The sequence below is a fragment of the Triticum aestivum genome, chromosome 3A, assembly GCF_018294505.1.
Source record: "Triticum aestivum cultivar Chinese Spring chromosome 3A, IWGSC CS RefSeq v2.1, whole genome shotgun sequence".
NCBI classification, from domain to species: domain Eukaryota; kingdom Viridiplantae; phylum Streptophyta; class Magnoliopsida; order Poales; family Poaceae; genus Triticum; species Triticum aestivum.
In genome coordinates, this window is record NC_057800.1 from 101,655,978 (window position 1) to 101,663,178 (window position 7,201).

Genomic DNA, 7,201 nt, shown 5'->3' on the forward strand with positions numbered 1-7,201 from the left:
AATGGCTCCACAACTAAGTCCTTCCACGAGGACATCTGTCGTGAAAATTCCACGACACCTTCCATGGAGACAGGGATGTGGGATTCCTTCTCAGGTTGCTTATTGCCGAGGCAGAGGAGTATTTCCCTCGGACAAGCTCACATTTCTACATGTGTTTCGTGACAAGTTTCCATTGTTCTATGATGTCAAGTTGCTTGCTCGGCTAGTGTAGCCAAGGTTTGCTGGCAAGCTAACCAAGTTGGCAAAGTTGCTTGGTGTATAGAGGCAAGGAGAGGAACACTTTGTAGGGTCCGACGCTCTGCTGACACTTGGCTGCTTCACCAAGATTGTGTAGATCTCATCCAAGACTAACATAGTGTCCAGAATGGGTTTGCTATCTGGTCTGGAGGAGCTAGAGCTTTTCATGACTTGCGGGAAATCAGTGAATGATTCTGGCATCAATGTCTTAAACGTTACGACACAGAACTATGATGAGGAGGCAGCACGGATCTCTAACCTTGTGGGGAACAATTTTCAGTTCATCGCAGTGCAGGTAGATTCCTGTCTTTCTTAGTTAGAAATAAAATAGTTTTGACTCATTAATTCATGCATGCTTGTTGGTTTACTCGTGTTTACATGCTTGTTGATTAGTCACAGCTGACTGACTAATCAATGCTATCTAAACTTCTGTGCTAGGTACTCTTACCGCATCGCAAAGACATAATAGGTACCTCTGCCGGAGCTCAGTCCAACTATGAGAGAATGAAGAAAGTGATGGACAATGTTGAAAGGTTTGATCTGCTCATAGTGTTCATGAACGCTGAGGGGGTCTTGGGGCATGGGCGAGTCTGGCAATTCAGCTTCAACCTGAGGCTGGACGGTGCTGATGAAGATGCATACATGTGCCCCCGTCAATTGGCTTGCGTTTTAGCTTCCTTTGGAGTGACCCACCGCCCCAATACGGTCTAGGTCACAGTACATGGGGCGTATGGCATTGCTTGCCTCATCAAGGCCTTTCTTTCCCCGGTTGACCTTCCTTTGGCCTATAGAGATTTTGTTGTCAGCCGGGCTGCATGTTTCCCATGCCTTTACGATGTTGGCTTGCTTGCTAATTCAGCGCGCGACTTGGCGCTTCTGCCTACAGGGTGCAATGGTGGATTAGGCCATATATCCAGCGTGCTTGGTGTCCTTATCCCTGTGAGGTGGTAACTCTCCTGCGAACCTTCATTGCATTCCAAGCAAGACCATATTTCCAGAGCTTTGTGCCCGGTGGGCTGATGGTGCGGTGCTGCCCTGCATGCCTGAAGATGCAGTGACTGACCTCCTTATGCTTATGCCTACAATACCACTGATGTTGCAGTTTTGGTGCCCATGATGTAATCCTCCTCCAAATGGCGAATGTTAGTTGAGCTGGTGTTGTGACTCTATAAATCATTGCTGATTCTACTAGGAAAATTTGCTACTGCATTTGAGATGCTCCTGCTGATAATGCTGCTTGGAATGTTGCAACAATGTAAATCTTTGCTTACTCTGCTGTAACTCTGCTCCGGGTGTTTGTCAATTGTGGTGATGGTGTATCCTTCGAACATAATACAATTTGAGGTGGCAGTCCATATCGGCAACTCTGTTGATGCCTGTAACTCTACCGCTAATGTTAGTTGTTTGAGATGATGATGGAAGTAAGCCTCTGCTGATGATGCTGTAACCCTGCTCGAAAAGTCTGCTAGTTCAGCTGTGTAAATCGTTGTTCATTCTGCTGTAACTCTGCTAGGGATGTTTGCTAGTTGCGCTGATGACGTAACTGTGTAAATATGTACTTCTGATCGGAACATTTGCTAGTTGAACTTGAGATGATGCTGCAACTACGTAAATGGTCTGAGTGTTTGCCAGTTGTGCTGATTCTGTAACCTTTGAACATAGTTTTTTTAGAGAAAAGTACTATGGTCCCTCCGTATGTTTTTAGTCTCTCAAATTTACCAAAAGTCTACAAATGGTCCCTCATGTCTCAAAACTGAATAATTTTGGTCCAAAACTAGAAACCAAACTATATTGAGCTGACCTGTCCTAGTTTCGACTCAAACAGCTCGAGTTGACTACAACCTCATCTAATCTTTATCTTTCTCCATGGGATACATTTTGTCGAACACGTTGTGTGCGTTCGGCTTCCACACCGACAGCGATGCACTGAGCTCAAATCCGGCCACCTTGCGCTGGTGGTTGAGCATGAGACACACTAGCTCACACCAAGGGCGTCATTGCTCGCCGTCGACGAGCAGCAAGGCGCCCATAAGCGAGGCAGTTGCGGCTGGTGGTGACCGTGCGGACGGCACACAGGAGCATAGAAAGAGTATGTTCTAACTCCTGAGCATGGCTTCGGCCGCGTCGTGCTCTTGCATGTTCTCTCCCTTCTCCTTGCTCTCCCTTGTCTCCGTCTCTCTTCTAGCAGTGGTCGAGCAGGGGTGGCTGTTGGAGACCGTGCGGTGAGGCGGTGGCCATGGCCCCGACCTCCTTGATGCCGAGCTCGAGTGGCGACATGGTGGTCAAGGTTGACGCCATCTCTGTCCCCTAGTGTGGAAAATGGCGGCCACGATGGTGCTTGTACCGTGCAGGTGGACATCCCAGACCGCGTGTCATACTCGACAGATGGGGAGGCGGATGCGTCGTTGCTCAGGTGCCATTGATGCCATCGATATCGATGTCCTCTTCACATCGTGTGCCACCGCGGAACACCCAGACGGGGTTGTTCTTGGTGGGCACGCACTCGTCCTCGCCACAACGAGTCGAGGGCGTTGACCTCACGGGTTGCTACAGCATGACCAGTGTGGTCGCCCTCTTTGTCCAGGATGGAGGCCAGCGCGGGGTGGTTGTCGATGTCAAAACCAGCGGATCTCGAGTAGGGGGTCCCGAACTGTGCGTCTAAGGTTGATAGTAACATGAGACAAGGGACATGAAGTTTTACCTAGATTCAGGCCCTCTTGATGGAGGTAATACCCTATGTCCTGCTTGATTGATATAGATGAATATGAGTATTACAAGAGTTGATCTACCACGAGATCGTAATGGCTAAACCCTAGAAGTCTAGCTTGTATGACTAAGGTATTGAGTGTCCCCTATCCAGACTAAGTCCTCCGGTTTATATAGACACCGGGGGGATCTAGGATTACATAGAGTTGGTTACATGATATGGAATCTTCATAGTTGTTCTCTAAGCTTGCCTTCCACGCCAAGAAGAGTCCCATCCGGACACAAGCACCGTCTTCGGTCTTCATATCTTCACAGCCCATCAGTCTGGCCCATAGATAATAGGCCGGACGCCCGAGGACCCCTTAGTTCAGGACTCCCTCAGTAGCCCCCGAACCAGTCTTGAATAGCAAGGTGTTCGGCACACGGATTATCTTCGGTATTGCAAGGTGGGTTCCTCCCTTAAGTAGTGTATTCGTCCGTAGATTCGATGTCTCCCCTCGGCTTCTGCGCGCTTAATGTCCTCGTTTTCCATGTGTCAAGCGAATGCGGACAGTCAGGGTATTTTTTGCAAATAACACCCCAGCCCAGTAAGGAAGAGTATCTATTTAAAGAGATTGGATCTCAGATCCCTTTGGCACCAAGCGGAGAAAATCCTCAGAGACCGCCAGGCGGGACCATTCCAACATGGCCAACAACCCTAGCTCCTCTTCTCGTTCCAACCCAGAGAGAAGCGAGTGGGAGAGGTGCTCTGTGCCCCATAGCCAATTGGCAAAGCTGCAAACACAGGGATTTCTCCCTCCAGCAGATCTGGTCCCTGTTCGAGCAGGGTTGGCCTCCTTCAACGGCAAAACCCAGGCAGAGGATTCACCCAATCCGTCTGCGCGAGAACGGGTATGCTTTGTCCCCTATCTGCTGAGGGGGGTGGGGTTTCCAATTCACCCATTCCTCCGAGGGCTGCTGGAGTACTACGGCCTCCATCTGCACAATTTTACCCCCGGCTCCATCCTCCACATTGAGGGTTATGTCGCCCTATGCGAACTATTCCTGGGTTGCGAGGCCCATTTTGATTTATGGAGAAGACTATTCTGCCTCGTCCCTCGCAATCAAGGTGGATCAATCTTTGAAGTGGGAGGAGCCGAAGTGTGGCGCATTGCCGGGATCGGATATCTGTCCGGCACGCCGAAGAAAGCTCCCGAAGAGTGGTATTCCTAATGATTCTACATTGACGACGTCGCTCTACCCGACCCCGTCCGCATAGGCCTCCCCGAGTTTTCAAATGCTCCGTTGAAGAAGCACCACAGCTGGCGTCCTCGGAGCCTCGAGGAAGAGGATAGCGCGGACATCACCTTGCTACTGGGCAACATTAAAATGCTAGCCCAGTCCAGATTGTCAATAGTAGAAGTGATGGCAATTTCCATAACACGGGGGGTCCATCCACTTCAATACCGAGGACTGTCCATGTGGCGCTATAACGGAGAAGACGACGCCTCACGTTATGGCCGGAACGGCCCGAAGACCCCCGCCGCTCTAGCCAAGATCCTGGCCGAGCTGTATAAAGGGGAGAAGGAGGAGTTCAGCCGTCTCCAACATCGAGATGGACTTTCCATGTACAATCCTCCCAACTGGGTAAGGTTCGGCTTCACTTAATTTATCTTGTCCTTGGATCATTTGTTGACAGGCAGCATCTTATCTGCTCATAACAGGAATGGCGAAAGGCTATCGAGGGGATCCATGACCCTGCCCCTCAGCCGGAGAATCGCAACCGGGATCTTGACCCCGGATATGAAGAAGATCCGGACATATTCGTGGAGCTTGAGGAGGGAACGTTCTATCAGATGAGCTACGATAGTACATATGTACCTATTATCGCCGATTACCCCGGCATCCTTCCTTCTTCACATGTAAGTGATCCGAAGACACCTTATTCAAAAGAAACCTATCCTTCCTTCTTACCCACCGCACTACCCTATGCTCAAAAGTGGAAGGGTTTGGCATGACGTACCGCTCCAAGGTTACCTCCGAAGAGGGTGTCCCCTACTCCGGGCGAGTCTTCCAAGAGGAAAGCAAACGAAGACACAGCCGTACCTTCATCGAAGAGGTACGAATTCGCCAACATGCACCTAAGCAGTCACGTCCAACCGTGACCTTCCCATTTTCCATGTGTCAGGAGAAAGGTGCGTCGGACTATATCCGGACGTTCAAGCGGCCGTACTTCCCGCAGCCAGGATTCAAATCCTGCCGTGAAGACGGGGGCTGATGCGGGGGCGACGCCGGACTGTCCTCCAGCCGAGGACTCGGACGATGTATCCGTCACCAACTCGGAAGTGGAGAGTGCCATGAATCATCGGCGCCGCCGGGCCATTTTACAAGACCCTGGCTTTTCAGAAGAGTCATTTAACGCATTCAACTCGGGCGATGCATACATCCGAGCTGCTCGAGATGGAATTAATAGGGCCACAAAGCAACATTTGAAAGATGTGTAGGTAAATTTGTTTTGTCTGACTATGATAACCATATGCCAGTAGCCCTCGAGACTTAAAGGAGTTGAAACAACTGATTCAAGGATCAATGTACTACCAGGTGCTTACGGAGAAGAACACCCAGCTAGCTCAGGAACTAGAAAAGTGTCAGCGCCAGCTGCTTGCTGCCAATGCCGAACTGGAGAAATACAAGGCATCTCCCAGTAATATTTCCCTCTATCGAAAATTCATAATGATACACCGATAATGTGAATCTGGGTACTTATCTGTGTGTTGGGTCGTTAGACCAAGTACGGGAGCAGCTGGACGCCGCTCGAAGCGAAGACACGGAGCTAAAAAGCTACTAGCAGCGAGCGAGCGTGTATTGACAAAAGTCGTTGAGGAGAAAAAGAAACTCCAGGATTCAAACGCCAAACTGGGCGAAGAACTGAAAGATGTGCGAGCTCAGCTACCGGATTTTGTGAAAGAGAACAAGAAGCTCCGAGGCGACATATTCAGTACGTGGCCGCTTTTATCTTATAACAGTTTGGAGGTAACGGTGGCTAATATAGCTGTAATTAGAGGTGTATTGACGAACCGCCCCGAAGAGGAGGTGTCCGGATCATCAAGTGATCTTCTGCAAGGGCTATTGCAGTTGCACGAGCAAGCTCGACAGGCGATGCGGAGTGTAGCCAAGGCCTTATGGCCATCCGACTCCCCTCCAGGAAGCATGGAGAAGCTAGTAGAGCTGTTCAAGGGAGCGCGGTGGCGTGTCCGGCTGTGGAAGATATCGGCCTGTCGAGAGGGTGCGCGAGAGGCCTGGGCCATGGTGAAGACGCGATATACCAAGCTGGATCCTAATCACATGCCTCGTGTCGTACCACTAGGGCCGAATGGGGAAGAAATTCCTGTTAGTTTATTATATGACCAAGTAGAGGTGGCCACCAAATATTCCCAACAAGATTGTAAATTAGACCGCCTTTTGGACAGTATAGAGGAGGAAGTGTTTGAGTCGTAAGCTACTATGTACTTTCCTTCTAGCTGGATAATAAAGACAATTGTCATCGCCGACCTTTTCGCTTCAACCTCTTGATCCGAAGGTTTGGAGTGTTTCCGAATACCGTAGCGATAGAATATACCGGGGTATGCGTGGAAACCAGGTGTCGGGGATATACCCCGCGGTATGACCCGGCCGGAGTCATAACCCGACTGGGACTTGGTAAACCGGCGGATGGTAAACCGGAAGATAGTTAATACAGATGGCAAGGATGGACGGTAAACCGGCAGGTGGTAAACCGGCAAGTGTTAAGGCAGGTGGTAAACCGGCAGGAGTTAAGTCAGATGATAACCCGGCAGGAGTTAAGTCAGATGATAACCAGGCAGGAGTTAAGTCAGATGATAACCTAGCAGACAATCATAAACCGGCAGACCATCATAAACCGGCAGACCGTCATAAATCGCACCAGTCATAACCCGGCAGACAGTGATAACTGGGTTGCCAGGGGTTATGAAGCCCGAGACGTTATAAAGCCCAAGATGTTAAGAAACCCATGAAGATAAGTCAGAATAGTTAAGTCTTAAGACTGAGTTGGACTGGTTATTTAACCCGCCCCTTCAACTTATATAAGGAGGGGCAGGGCTCACCAAAGAGGAACAAGTAAGAAGAAACAATCTTAAGGGTTAGGGATAACTGGGAGAGCCGGTTTACGGCGACTTCCTCATGATCATAATGAGACCTAGCCACAAACAACACGTAGGGTTGTTACCAGATGATGTTTCCCGGGGGACGAAGCTGTCTA